The sequence below is a fragment of the Aedes albopictus genome, chromosome 1 (assembly GCF_035046485.1).
Source record: "Aedes albopictus strain Foshan chromosome 1, AalbF5, whole genome shotgun sequence".
Taxonomy (NCBI): Eukaryota; Metazoa; Arthropoda; class Insecta; order Diptera; family Culicidae; genus Aedes; species Aedes albopictus.
Genome location: NC_085136.1, coordinates 23,049,017 through 23,062,919, shown reverse-complemented (window position 1 = coordinate 23,062,919; position 13,903 = coordinate 23,049,017). Strand labels below are relative to the sequence as shown.

Genomic DNA, 13,903 nt, shown 5'->3' with positions numbered 1-13,903 from the left:
ACAGATGGCACTGTCATGCGATGCTGTCAGTCATGTTGTTGTTTTTCCGTACGGAATAATAGTCCTGTTCAACGACGTAGGTTGAACTTGCTCGAACTTGCTCCATCCCGCTCTTTCCCGTTTGTTGACAAATGGGTAAGAGTAGGATGGAGCAACTTCGAGCAAGTTCAACCTACGTCGTTGAACAGGACTAATATGTCGATGTATTATTCCGTGAGTAAAAGGGACATTTCTCTTTCTTTGTGTTTCTTCTTTCGCGCCTGCGCGTTCACAGTGTGCATTAGTACAGTGACGATTCGTTCGTTGAGAGCTCGTTAGATGGGCTGTCTCGATGGTTGAATTTCCACTGGTTGGGGCAAAACCCAACTAAAAAGCACTGTCAATGTCAAAATAGATATCAAAACGAGTTTGACGTCTGACCGCCGTCGCATCACAGCTCCTGTATACAGAACGTTTGCGCAAGTATGTGAGTGTTCCGTGACGTATTTCTCGTCACTTGCGTGTGTCTAGAGCATTTTGATCAGTTGTCAGTTGCCCCAACGAACGAACACGATTCGCTAATCGGGGCGCAGTCGTGACCCAACCAGCGAATCCGGACTGTATTTAGCCGTGTCGCTCTATAATGTGTGCTCCGTCGTCCCTCAGCATGGCTGCATCTGAACACGAAATTGAATTTCTTGAGGTTGAATAATTTGCCGTTACGTAGTTTAAAAATTTATAAAGACACCCCAAAACTGAATTGTTTATAAAACTGTTGCATCATAATCATTTCATTTCGTTTGTTGAATGTTGTATGGTGCACTAGAACCTGGGAAGACTGTATTCGATGAAATTTGGACACAGAAAATAATGTATAGGTTTTGATTGCGTTCACAAAATCAAATATTTTTTTGACCAGGAATAATATATAATGTGTAGCTAATACCATAACAATGGCAACAAATTCAGTTTGATATTGGCGCAGATATTGTTAATATCATAAAACAAGATTTTAGCATTTTTTTTCACCCGTTTTAAAAATTGTGTAGGTTATAATTTTGATGTAACTCGTCAAGACGTCTGAAAATTTAACTCGAAGTTCTTAACAGAGTATCAATAAACTGATAAAAAAATCTCAAAATCGGTTCAATACGTTTTTCTAGTATTCAAAACTCAAATCGCTTCAAGGCATATTTTAGGTAATTTTTAATCATTTTATTCCGTGTGTACTATTTTGTTTGTACAACTGTCATGACTGTTCCGATTTTTATTAACATTTGAAACTGTAAAACCATTATGAAAACTGTTCTTAGCCAAATTGCTTGAAAATTTTTCAAGTTATAACTGTTTGAATGCCATGATACAAAAACAAAACATTTTTGCTTATTGTGACTTTGTGCCGCATATGCGGCTAAAACTTTATTACGGCTAGATCAAATTGAATGAAATTTTTGCACAATATTTCTACATGTATACTTTACATACAGAACAGTTTTGATTGAAATCGGTTCAGTATTTTTGGTTCTAGAGCTATAACGGTGAAGAAGTGATATTTTTAAAAACGTTCGTTTGCTCAAACTTCTCAAATGGCAAATTTCTTGTTTCAACGATATCTCCACCAATATTCAACCGATTTTGATGAAATTTGTATGGTATTAGCTTTACGTAATACACTATTCCTGGTAAAAAAATAGTCATTTACTATTTTATTAGGAAATCTTTCTGAATTCCAGGAATTCGTTCCAAGATCCCTACGAGAATTGCTCTGAGATTCCCTCAGAATTTCTGCTTGGGATTCCTCCAGAAATTCCATCCTAGATGTCTCTCGAAATTAATTCAGGATTGCTCCAGGAGTTCTTTCTGGGATACCTAAGGGAGTTCCCTCAGATGTTATTCCTGCAATTTGTTTAGGATTTGTTCAGAACTTCCACGAGTTCTCTCCAGGATTACTCCTGTAACTCCATACGGGATTCCTTCAGAGATTCTTTCATGGAATTCTCTAGAAATTCCTTCCGAGATTCCTCCAGAAGATTCCTATGAAATTATTCTAGAAGTTCGTTCAGGGATTCTTTCACGAGTTTTTTTTTATAATTTCTCCAGAACCTTTCGGAATGTCTTCAGATTTTTATCTGGGAAGAAACTATTGAAAGAATCTCTAAAATAGCTCGTGTAGATATTCCCTGCAAAACTGCTGGAGATATTCGTTAAGAAGCAGGAATTTTATAAGGAACTCAAGAGCAAGTCTTGGAGTACTTCCATAAAGAATAAAAAAAAACTTCTGGAGTATTTCCATGAGCAAAATTTAAGAAACTTCCAGAATGAATTCCAGAATATGTAATCTGCAAGGAATCCCAGTAGAAGTTCTTGGAGGAATCCCGGAAGGATATCCTGGATAAATTATTGGACAAGTCTTAGAAGGAACTCCTGGAAGAACCTTGACTTATTTTCCAGGAGTCTGGAAGTTCTGAAGAAATTCCGGAAAGAACTTTTAAAAAATTCCCGGAAGATACCCCGGGTAAAATTTCTGGAGAGGTCCCTGATGCCACCCCTGGTGTAATCTTAGAAGAAAATCCTGGAGAAATACCAGAAGAAACTATGAGAGGAACCCATAAAATTACTCCTAGGGGAAACCTAGAAGGAGATCCTGGAGGAATCCCGGAAGAATCTAGAGGAATTACAAAAGGAATTCTTTGAGGATTCACATGAGAAACGTCCAGAGACAACCTAGATGAATCTCAAAAAGTTGTATCTTAGAAAGAAATCCTAGAAGAATCACTGAAAGAACTCCAGGACGAATCAAAGAATGAATTCCTATAGAAATCCTAGAAGGAAATCCTGAAATGATCCCGGAAGGAATTCCTGCGGCAATCTCCGAATAAATATCTGAGTGAACCCCGGATAAAAAATACTTAAGAAATCCCGGATGAAATTATTGTAGAATAGTTCGAAAAAACTCCTGGTAGAATCTTAGAAAACACCTCTGGAGAAAACCCTGAAGGAACTCCTAGAAGATCCCAAAATTAAAAAAAAAAACAAAATAAATAAATCCTGAATTAGAAGGAACTCACGGAGGGATTTTTTGTAGAACTTCTAATGAAAATCTCAGAGACATTTTATAAGAATCCCCTGCGAACTTCTGATGGATTTTTCGGTGGAACATCTGGAAGAATTTCAAGAGGACTTTCTGTGAAACCCCAAAGAAAAACCTTTGTACGGAATGCCAAAAGATTCATCACAAAGAATCTGGAACTCCGTTGCACGGTGTCAAAATTTCGATTATTATCGAACTTCCATGTACCTCGGATCTTTCTTCACAGAAAGTCAGCATTTTGGCTATACTTTATAATTGGAAAGTTTTAAAATATTCCATCGGGGAAATTTTGATTTATCTAAGTTTTTGGCTATTTTCCATACTAAAATTAATTAAATATTATCGTCGCACCACCAAATCGAAGTCGTCGCTAGAAGCACATGCGAAGTTGCAGCTGCGAAGTAAATTTGAATCTATTTTTTCTGTTGCGCATCATTAAGCTAATTAAGAGCAACAATATGCACTAATCCAAATTGAGTTGCGACATTTTTAAGTAGGTTAAAAATCAATTTTCGCACGTTCGGTCACTTCGTATTTCGACCAAAAGCATAATACTAATTTTAACCAAATAACGTCCCATACAAAATGTATGGGAAAATTTTCACCAATAAAATATTTTCTCGTCTTCCGATTATGAATATATCGGCACCAACATTTCAAAAGGGCGTAACTGCTTTTGCAACCAATGCCTTCCCACAGAGCTGTGGGTCGTATTTCATTCATCTCAAGCAATTCACATCCATTAATTGAAAGAGGAGGATTTTATCTTTCTATTTGTGCTAGTGGATTGCTCGAGAGGGATGGGATACGCTCCACAGCTTTGTGAGAAGGCATTGGTTGTAAATGCAGTTACGTCCTTTTGAAATGTTGGTGCCGATATAGCCCAAATACTAACAATTTCCGAAGAAAAATCCGAGGTACATGAAAGTTCGATAATAATCGAGATTTTGACACCGTGACGTTGAAATCTCACTATCTGGATTTTCCCCATACGCGCGCAAAAATTAAATTTAAATTTCAATCACACTTCCTGATGAAACGAACAAAATTTTTCTCAGTCCAAATCGTAAACAACGAGGCCACGAAACGCCACACGAACAACGAACAATTTATCTAGCAACCGGCGGCCGTATGCAGTGCCCTTTTCTTCACATCCTTCTTACAGCATCGTTTCGTAAAAATGCTGTCGGTTAAACAAATGTCAAAATTACTTACGGAAAAAGGAGGAATTTTACTTGAGCGCTCTACTTGGGAACTGGAAACTTACCATAACGATGCAATCCGTGGTCTATTAAACCCAAATCTTGTATTGTTCATTGCGGAAATTGATAGATTCCAGCGCGAAAAATGATACCTAGCTGATATAAAATTTCAACACGGGATAAGCGATTTTACCATAGACTAATTTTACTCCAGCGCACTAAGCATTATATGAATAGCCAGTTGTAGCGCGTGGGAAAACTTCTAATTTCAACCCCGACAATATTTTAGCGTCAATGCATTATTTTGTGCATTATAAACGTTTGTTTTCAATGCAAACAACGAATTAGCCTTCCATCCTATTCGAAAGTCACAAAACCAACCAGTGTGAAGAATGACCCTAAGTTAAAATTCACGAATAAAAAGAAATTAAAAAAAAAAAAAACAATCAAAAATTTCGTCAACATAAGAGCGAGGCATGTTACGCGATCTACTGTGTAACTTTGAGGACAAAGTGCCACCAGAAGAACAGTCGGGCATATACCAGGTACCTTGCAATGACTGCCCGGCGGTTTACATCGGTCAAACACACCTCAAGGACTGTTTGCAGTTCAGAAGGAATTTCTCAGCCTATCTTGATGCATGGGAAATTCCTTGCCTGAATCGCCCAAGAAACCGTTTTTCTTCCATCGCAGTACGCAGTTGCGAAGAAATGACAATTCAAATGGCAGTCACCGTAGAAAGTTTCAGCCAGGAATCGCTCAAGAAGTTTCTTGAGCGATTCCTTTTGAACTCGAAACTACGCTTCAAGGTCAAGATACGTTTGAAACATGAGCATGAGCATGAGCACAGACAAACAGACGTAAATCTTAGAGGAAATTCATCACAAACTTTTGCCCGGTATCATTTTCATGAGCACACTGCCACCTGTTGGTAGAACCGCGCGCGATACTGTCGGCCATGATGAATTTGGATTTGACGTTTTGCTGACACGCACACTACTACACAAATTGCCTGTAATTTTCGTTTGCATCATTCAGCAATGTTGAAGTGGGAGCTTCGGAATGAATGCGACACGGATAAGTTTCAGGAGTAACTTTATTACGACCACATTGGTCGGAGTCTTGTCAAGAACTGCCCGTATAAAAACGAACAATTAAGGCTATGGGCACAACAATTGAAAAACAATAGATTTTTATGTTAACATTGCTTTCTATTGTGAATGTATTATACAGCATATTTTAAAATTTGATTCTTTATAATGATTACAATTGGTTCACATTAGATTTCATTGTTACATAGACAAATAATAGATTAACATTTGAATTCATTGTTACTTTTGGATTCAGCGTTCAAACCATTGGTTTACAATAGAATGTATCAGCTACATTGAAATGTACCGTTTTTCAATGGTCTGAACGTTTAAAAAAACCCTGCTTTTAAGTACAGTGACGATTCGTTCGTTGAGAGCTCGTTAGATGGGCTGTCTCGATGGTTGAATTTCCACTGGTTGGGGCAAAACCCAACTAAAAAGCACTGTCAATGTCAAAATAGATATCAAAACGAGTTTGACGTCTGACCGCCGTCGCATCACAGCTCCTGTATACAGAACGTTTGCGCAAGTATGTGAGTGTTCCGTGACGTATTTCTCGTCACTTGCGTGTGTCTAGAGCATTTTGATCAGTTGTCAGTTGCCCCAACGAACGAACACGATTCGCTAATCGGGGCGCAGTCGTGACCCAACCAGCGAATCCGGACTGTAATTTCGAAACAGTGTGTATTGATGACAGCCAAGTTTTTTTGTTATCAGTTTGGTAGTCGACGGTAAAATTTTTCGAAGTGCAGGTTCGTCTGCGGAAAATGTGGAAAATTCACGCTCAACTGCGTGAATTTTCCACATTTTCCGCACGTGAGTTAATATAGTGTGTGGTGCAGTGTAAAAGCATACAATAGTAGCAGCATTTCAACAGGTTTGTACATTATTTTGTTTGCACTTTTGCGGGAAGTTGAGTTGGCAGGGCAGGGCTAGTAGCAAATCACACTTTCACAGACAAGTTCACAGGGTTGGTTCGACCTTTTTTTTGTTATACATATTATGAAATCATCTAAAAGAGTTTTTGACCCAGTTTTTAGATATTTTTTTTGTTTTCTAAACTAACATTTGAAAAGGGCTTATTTTATTGTACCAATATTTGAAAAAAAAAATATAATGGAGAAAACAACAAAGTGTTGTCCAAATCCCCCTTTCTTTAATAAAATTGCAATTGTTTCATTAACATCTTTCCTATGTTCCTATCCTATGTTTTTCTATTGTATTTTTATCCGGGCTGTTCATAAACCACGTAGACCGAAATTTGACCATCATAGACAGCCCCCCCCCCCCTCTCCACCCTCGTAGACTTTTGTCCATACAAAAATTTTGAAATTTGTATGGAGCGTAGACTTTGGCCAAAGCCCCTCCCAAAAAGTCAACGTGGTTAATGAACGGCTCCCATGCAGAATAACTAATACCCAATGGTATCCAAATAACTATTCTTTCCTATCACTTTAGCAGTCGCAAGGACATGAAGCCTGTGCAGAAGCAGTTAGCTCTCAGCTTATTCGATCGCATTGCGGTCGAGGGAATACGCATGATTAGGACTGATCGCTGCATGGACGAGAACTAGGAGCGCTGAGAAGAGAACGGGGGTGCGGAATGCTGAATCAAGAAACTTTGTGGTTTTATTCTGAAATCACCGATCGGTTCAGTAGTTTCCGAGTCTATTAGGGTCAGACAGACAGACAAACAGTAGTAACTCATTTTTTATATACAGGGTGTTAGGTTCCCGAGTGCAAACTTTTTAAAGGGTGATAGAGGACCATAAATGGAGAAAAAAAATTGTTCTACGCATATGGTCAAATCTCAACCGTTACGTAGTTATTGAACTTCCCATGTTTATGACTCTTATTGCCTTAACTGACAATAACTTGAAAATGGTCAAACTTATCGAAGTTTTTTTTATCCTTATTCGAAAGATTATTGAATTTTCTAACAAATGGTATCTTTGAATCGATTGGTTTAGTTAAATAACTAAGTTTTCTAGAACAAAATTACTAAAAATACTGTATTTTTATTGGCTGTTGTCAATTATCTTTGAAACATGCGTAATAAATTGAAATTCTTTCTTTGGGAAAGTTGTGGCTCCTGTTACACTCTACAATTCGTTCTTTGACACCAAACTTCTAGCTCTTATCGTTTTCTTGCAATTTTGATTTAAATGTGCGGCACAATGCGCAAAAAAGTGCTTTCCATGACAGTTGCAAATTTATGATCTGAAATGCGATGTTAAAATCGAAATTGCAACACAATGATAAGAGATAGAAGTTTGGTGTCAAAGAACGAATTGTAGAGTGTAACAGGAGCCACAACTTTCCCAAAGTAAGAATTTCAATTTATTACGCATGTTTCAAAGATAATTGACAAAAACCAATAAAAATACATTATTTTTAGCTATTTTGCTCTAGAAAACTTAGTTATTCAACCAAACCAATCGATTCAAAGATGCCATTTGTTGGAAAATTCAATAATCTTTCGAATAAGGGTAAAAAAACTTCGATAAGTTTGACCATTTTCTAGTTATTGCCAGTTAAGGCAATAAGAGTCATAAACATGGGAAGTTCAATAACTACGTAACGATTGAGATTTGACCATATGCTTAGAACATTTTTTTTCTCCATTTATGGTCCTCTATCACCCTTTAAAAAGTTTGCACTCAGGAACCTAACACCCTGTATAAAGATAGATAGATGGATACCAGGATAGATATATATTTCAATTTTACCATTCTAATTTGACTGCATTTTTTTCCTTTACATCAAACTCGTTCAGTTAAACATGTTATTTTTGTGTTAGATTTTTTCTTATATTGATTCGCTCTTCAAACCTGAAACGCATGCATGTCTTTAAGTCAAAATTAATAGTTTATTATCAAATGTGACGAAATTGCATGCAATCATTCATAAATAACAAACGACTCACAAATGTACCATTTGAACGCTTCGAACGATCTTCTAATATAGGTTCAAGCTGTAGTATATCGAGTATTTTTAAGTGCTATAAAAAAGGTTAAGCACGCTGTAATGTTACTTTTGTACCTCATCACCCAATAAATGCAACTACATTTGTGGTCTAATAACACTTAGCGCGCTTAGCGTCTAATAACGCTTAGCGGCACGGTTCCATCATGCCGCTTATAGTGTTGCCACATATAATGCTTAGTCTGCTAAACCCAGTTATCTGGCTGTGGGGCATGGGAGCCAAAGCTTCAACCATCAATGCAATTAAACATTACTCGATTTACTACATGAGTGATCCAAATATTTGATAATTGTTCGATCTGTTTTTGAAATGTAGCTTAAAATATACAAGCTTCTAGTCCAAATGCATTATAATAGTTCAGTTTCGCTTCATTCTGGATTTGCTCAAGCAGTTTATATTTTTTGTAAAGTTAAACTTAGATGATGATGGCCTAATGCGGATCAAAGGATTTTTTCAAGAGTATTCAGGATTTCATTATAAGTCGCCTCTAAGGTTCTTCCAGAAGTTTCTTCTAAAACATCCCAAGCGATTCCGTCTAGGTTTCCTCCCAGCGTTCTTTCCAAAATTCTTCTACACAGCAAATAATTTTGTAATACCCAAGCGCGTAATTTCCAGCGATGTATGTATCCTTTTTCGAACGTGATTTCATTCGGTTACATCGTTTTCCAACAATTATCACTTTCACCATGTACATCCTGGTTGGCACCGAAAAGTGTCAACCAACCCATTCCAACCGATACCTAGAAGCAGTATCATATTTATCATCTACCTAATATCTCGATGGAACAGCCGAGAGGTAAGGGATATGCCTAACAATCAACGGATCAGTGTACGAATCCATGCCATTATTTTACTTATATATGATTTATCTATCGATCCGGTTCTAGCGATTGTTAGACCCCTTAGACCCACTTCAAAGCTGCGGCGGCTGATATTCTGCGTGGAAAGAATGTAATTCGTACATCACTTTTACGACGCGACTGATGTGCATGCGAAAATGATGTTATATTACAAGAATATATTTGCTGTGTAAGGAGTACATAATAAATTCCATTAAAAATCAACTTTCATAGGAGTTCCAGAAGAAACCGCAAAAAATCCAGGAGAAGCCCCTGGTAGAAATCCCATCCTGGAAACCTTTCCTGGATTACTTCAGCAGAGACAAACTTACACCCTTGACAACCATGGAATGTCATTTTTTCCTAACAGTCAGTTCTTAACTAGACTCCGGTTGTTAATAAAGTACCGTCTTACCCCTCTGGTTCGGCACGTTTTAGTACGACACTTTTTAATTCGTACAAGGGGAATGACACATCCTTTTCTAACCGGAATATCCGCATTTATCCGTTTCTAACCGTCGTTAACCGCGTCTAACTGCTGCTCACTTAGCAGCTCGCTTAGCAACGGTTAGCGACGGTTAGAAACGGATAAATGCGAATATCCCGGTTAGAAAAGGATATGTCATTCCCCTTGAATTCGTACCCCGCTTATTCGACACATGTCGAATTAAAAAGTGTTCAGATGTCACAGCGGTGTACTCTGTAAATGCAAAACAGTTGGATATTGCGCTTATACTCGCACCCGCAGCAGCTCCTCTTGCAACCGCTAATTTCGGAAGTTCTTAGTTGGTGCTATTCAACACCCAAACCGCCTGGAGACGAACCGGAATGAACTGAGGATGGCAACAATCGTAAAAAGAACGAGCTTTTCATTCGCGCCACCGCAGTATTTGTTGAAATTATGTTTCATAACAAATCCGGAAATCAAAACAAAAACAAAAATAGAGTTGCCAAATTTCAATGAACATGGTGGTGTAGGGTGACCAGTTTGTCGAATTAAAAGTTTACCCCGGTTATTCGACAGCAGTCGGTGCAGCCGGTGGGGGTACTCCAAAACTTATCAGTGCCCGTTCCATTCCGAAGCTCCCACTCCTGATAATCCTCCTTTTGATGATTACTTCTTCTGAGATTCTAAGGATGCCTCTCGCAGTTCTTTCATGATTTCTATTGGTTTCCTTCTGATATTTTTCCAGGAGTTGCTTCCTTTTGAGAATTCCTTCTTCTGTAATTTACTAAGGAGTTCTTTCTGGGATTCCTCCAGTTTTTTTTTTTTTTTTGATAATGCGAACTGCGAATAATCAGCAGTTTCTTCTAGAATCCCCCAGGTGTTCCTTCACCGGTTTCTCCTGTAGGTTCTTCTGAGATTTCTTCAAGAATTCCTTCTGAGCTTCTTCCAGGAGTTTATTCTGTGATATTGTGGATTTAGCATTAAATTGGTGTCGGAAGTAACTTCATTGATTTCCGCTGCCTTTCCTAAGCATTAAATATAACGTCGGAAGTATTGCGCTGTATATTGCACCAGATTTACTATACAGCGCACTACTTCCGACGCACTAACGCACTAACGCATAGAAAAGGCAGCGAAAGTCAATGAAGTTACTTCCGACACCAATTTGGTGTTAAATCCACAATACATGCTGGCAAGGATGAGAAATGTCATAAAAATATAATTTTGTTATTTGCTAATTTCTCCATCCCTAGTTAGAAATGTTTATGGACGACATCATAAATTGTCCTCAACAAATCACCATTCTGGATTGGTGATGTTAGCGGATGGAAATTCACTCTGGAAGTGATGGAAATTGAGAAATGTGATAACATGTTTTCATGAAATTCCATGACATTTTCCATCCTTGCATCCAGCAACTCCATCTGGGATTTCTCCAGGATATTTTCCGAAATCCTAACTGAATTATTCTAAGTGTTTATTCTGGGACTTGGGGCAAGACACTGTGCTGGAGAGTACATTTTCCTTCACAGAGTTGCTCAGAATTTCTCTGGATTGCTCCCGTTTTTGCTTGGGTGTTGCCTGATACTATCGCAAAACCAAAACAATATTGCCCGATATCCCGCTTTTCTTGCAGTTTTAGGGGTGTTTTTTGACAAATTTGGTCGATCATTGGTAAAAGAGTTACTCAGAATTTCTCAGAGTTACTCTCGTTTGCACAGTGTCTTGCCCCTAGTCCTGGGATCCTTCCAGATGTTTTTTTTTCTGGGATTTCACCAAAAAATCTTTTCAGGGTTCATCCTGGAACTTTTCCAGGATTCCTCCATCATCTTCTTCTTGCACTCCTTCAGGACGTTATTGTAGAACTCCTGCAAGAATGCCTCCATGTATTCATCCCATAACACGTTCTGGGATTCCTCCAGGAATTCCAATGCAGATTTCTTCCGGGTTTCCTCCAGGAATTCCAATGCGGATTTCTTCCGGGATTCCTTTTGAAGTTCTTCAACAATAATTCTATGTGATTCCACTTCAAATTCTGTGGTAAATGAATCAGGGGCTCTTTGGTAGTCGTGCAAAAGGCTTTGGATAGAACAAAACGCAATCCTTCTGAAGCAGTTCGCCAGACGTGCACAGATGATGTGGCCACAGATAAACAGACACAATCCACTTCAAAAATTCTTGGCTCATACATTCATCGATGAACTCGGAATCACGTACACAGAATCTGATCCCCATACTGAAATCGATTGCAAAGCGATACGATCGCGGTCCAGTTCGACACTCGGTTGAAAAGCATACGGTTCATCAAACGTACTAAGTCATCCTTAAATTGAATGATAATCAAATGAAAATGAAATGCGAACACGAGGTTCTGTCACTTCCAAATTTCTGGGAAAACTCCCTCGACTAGACATGTCTGCATTAGCAGATCTGAACATCTTTGCAAGGGGTACTTACTTACGGGATCGGTGATCTTCTTCTCATCACTCGACCCAGTTCCCAGCGGTCGTACGGAAAAAAGGCAAGAGCTCGGCTTATGATGCGGGAAGAGTCCCTTGATGATCCTCTCTAACATCTCTGGGGACGCTTGCTCGATAGGATTCATTACACCTCGTTTGTTAACAATCAGGACCCTGTAGACATCGTACAGGCATCGTCTGCCTTCCACTTCGAACTACTTTTTAAGTCAGGGCTACAAAAAGTAACGTCGATGACTGACTTCACGCTTTTCCGATTTAAGGCACTTTTTGTATCGACATTAACCAGTTCGACATCGAGCATGATCAGTTCCTCCAACAAGATCTGACCCCGCTGCTCCATAAAACGGTCTCTCCATTGAAATCACCTGCTATTACCATTGGCCAACGCCCTGTCAATTCTGCTGTCATACAATTCAGCATCTGCGTTTGTCTGTGATCTGCGTGAACCCTATCGTCCACCGAGAAGGCACATAACAGCTGCAGAAGAAGATCCCGCCGACCTTGGCGACCACAAAACCCTCGTTGGATTCTTCTTTTCTGTGGCTCGACTTTCGCACTGGAACTTGGCCTGCCTCTCTTCAACTTTGTGTTCTCAGAGCACTTCCACGCTTCCACAGTTATCAATTGAATGGCTTTCTTTGCCTGCCATTGCAAGAATTTGTACATTGTGAGGCAAGTACAATGATAGACTATTCCTAGGCAGTCGAGAAAAGTTTCCCGACTGGAACGATAATTGAACCCGCCGTCTCCGGATTGGCGACCCATAGCCTTAACCACTAGGCTAACTGGAGACCCTCATTGGATGTTGACACCAACTACTGGATAACTACCCAGTTGTCCAGATTGATGCCATTCTCTACTATGCGGTTTGAATCCGGTATCAAGGCAATATCCGTCCATGCCCAGTAACTGCCTGACACAGTAGTTGAAGAGGTGCTGCCTCACAGTGTTTCTTCAGGATTAACTGCGTTACCTACACTGTGGATAACCTGAAAGCTGTGGCTTTTTGGAAGATTGTGAACTTTGGGCTCCCATCGGGTGCTGGCTGTTCACGGATTTCTCGGAACAGATACAACACTTGGGAGGTCTCACGGTCTTGTGCCTTATGGACTTCGGCTCTACATCGTCTGGAAAACTTGCTTCTGTCTGGGCCTTTGCAATCCCACGGCTTGTGTCCCGGTTTGAAACACCTGAAATGAGCCGCCATCGATTGGTACAGGAGAGTACTCCGGCAGCTACCGTCGGCTTAAGAAGAGGGTCACAGAAGGTGACCCTTTCCAGCGGCTAGCGAGACTCTAGACTTCACATCTTTAGAGTCAGCACGTTTATCCTTGCTCTTTTGCGGATTCAGCAAAACACTTGAGTTAGCTTTTCACACTCCTGGTTATTTGTCTAAACACAGTGCACTTTCTCTAGTCTTTATTTTTTTCTAGATATCAATCTTCTTCAATCTACTTCACCCACATTCTTAAGGATAATCTGACCTTTTCACTGATTTCTCCAGCCCATTTACTCTTGCTGTCATCTTCTGTCGTTCCACGCTTCAGCTCCTTCTTGGTCCTCGGCTCAAATACAACCTTTGCAACCTAAATGATCCGGATATTTTGGAATTAGAGTATCGATGTGACCTCGGATTTGAGGTAACCTGGGTTTAATGGTAAAACTTCGGGGTTCTATGTGTTTGGAATCTCTCACACCTGAACTACAGATCTATGACACACTACTTGTAGGTTCTATTGTGAACTTCCTGCTTGCTACGGACCACTTGGGCAAATGACCGATCCTAGG

At 39.4% G+C, this 13,903-nt stretch overlaps 2 protein-coding genes and 1 long non-coding RNA gene across 6 annotated transcripts in view; 1 reads left to right on the top strand and 2 right to left on the bottom strand.

Moving 5' to 3' along the window:
- The window catches only part of LOC109424773 (NADPH--cytochrome P450 reductase), a 109,617-nt gene that overhangs the window by 23,701 nt on the left and 72,013 nt on the right, over positions 1–13,903 (bottom strand). The gene's annotated exons all lie outside the window — the stretch shown is intronic.
- Positions 1–13,903, bottom strand: part of LOC109417220 (NADPH--cytochrome P450 reductase) — a 350,731-nt gene that overhangs the window by 335,753 nt on the left and 1,075 nt on the right. The window lies entirely within an intron of this gene.
- On the top strand, positions 157–8,038 carry LOC134284843 (uncharacterized). The gene is made up of 2 exons (XR_009995962.1): positions 157–6,240; positions 6,822–8,038. It is a non-coding gene; the product is annotated as an uncharacterized LOC134284843 (long non-coding RNA).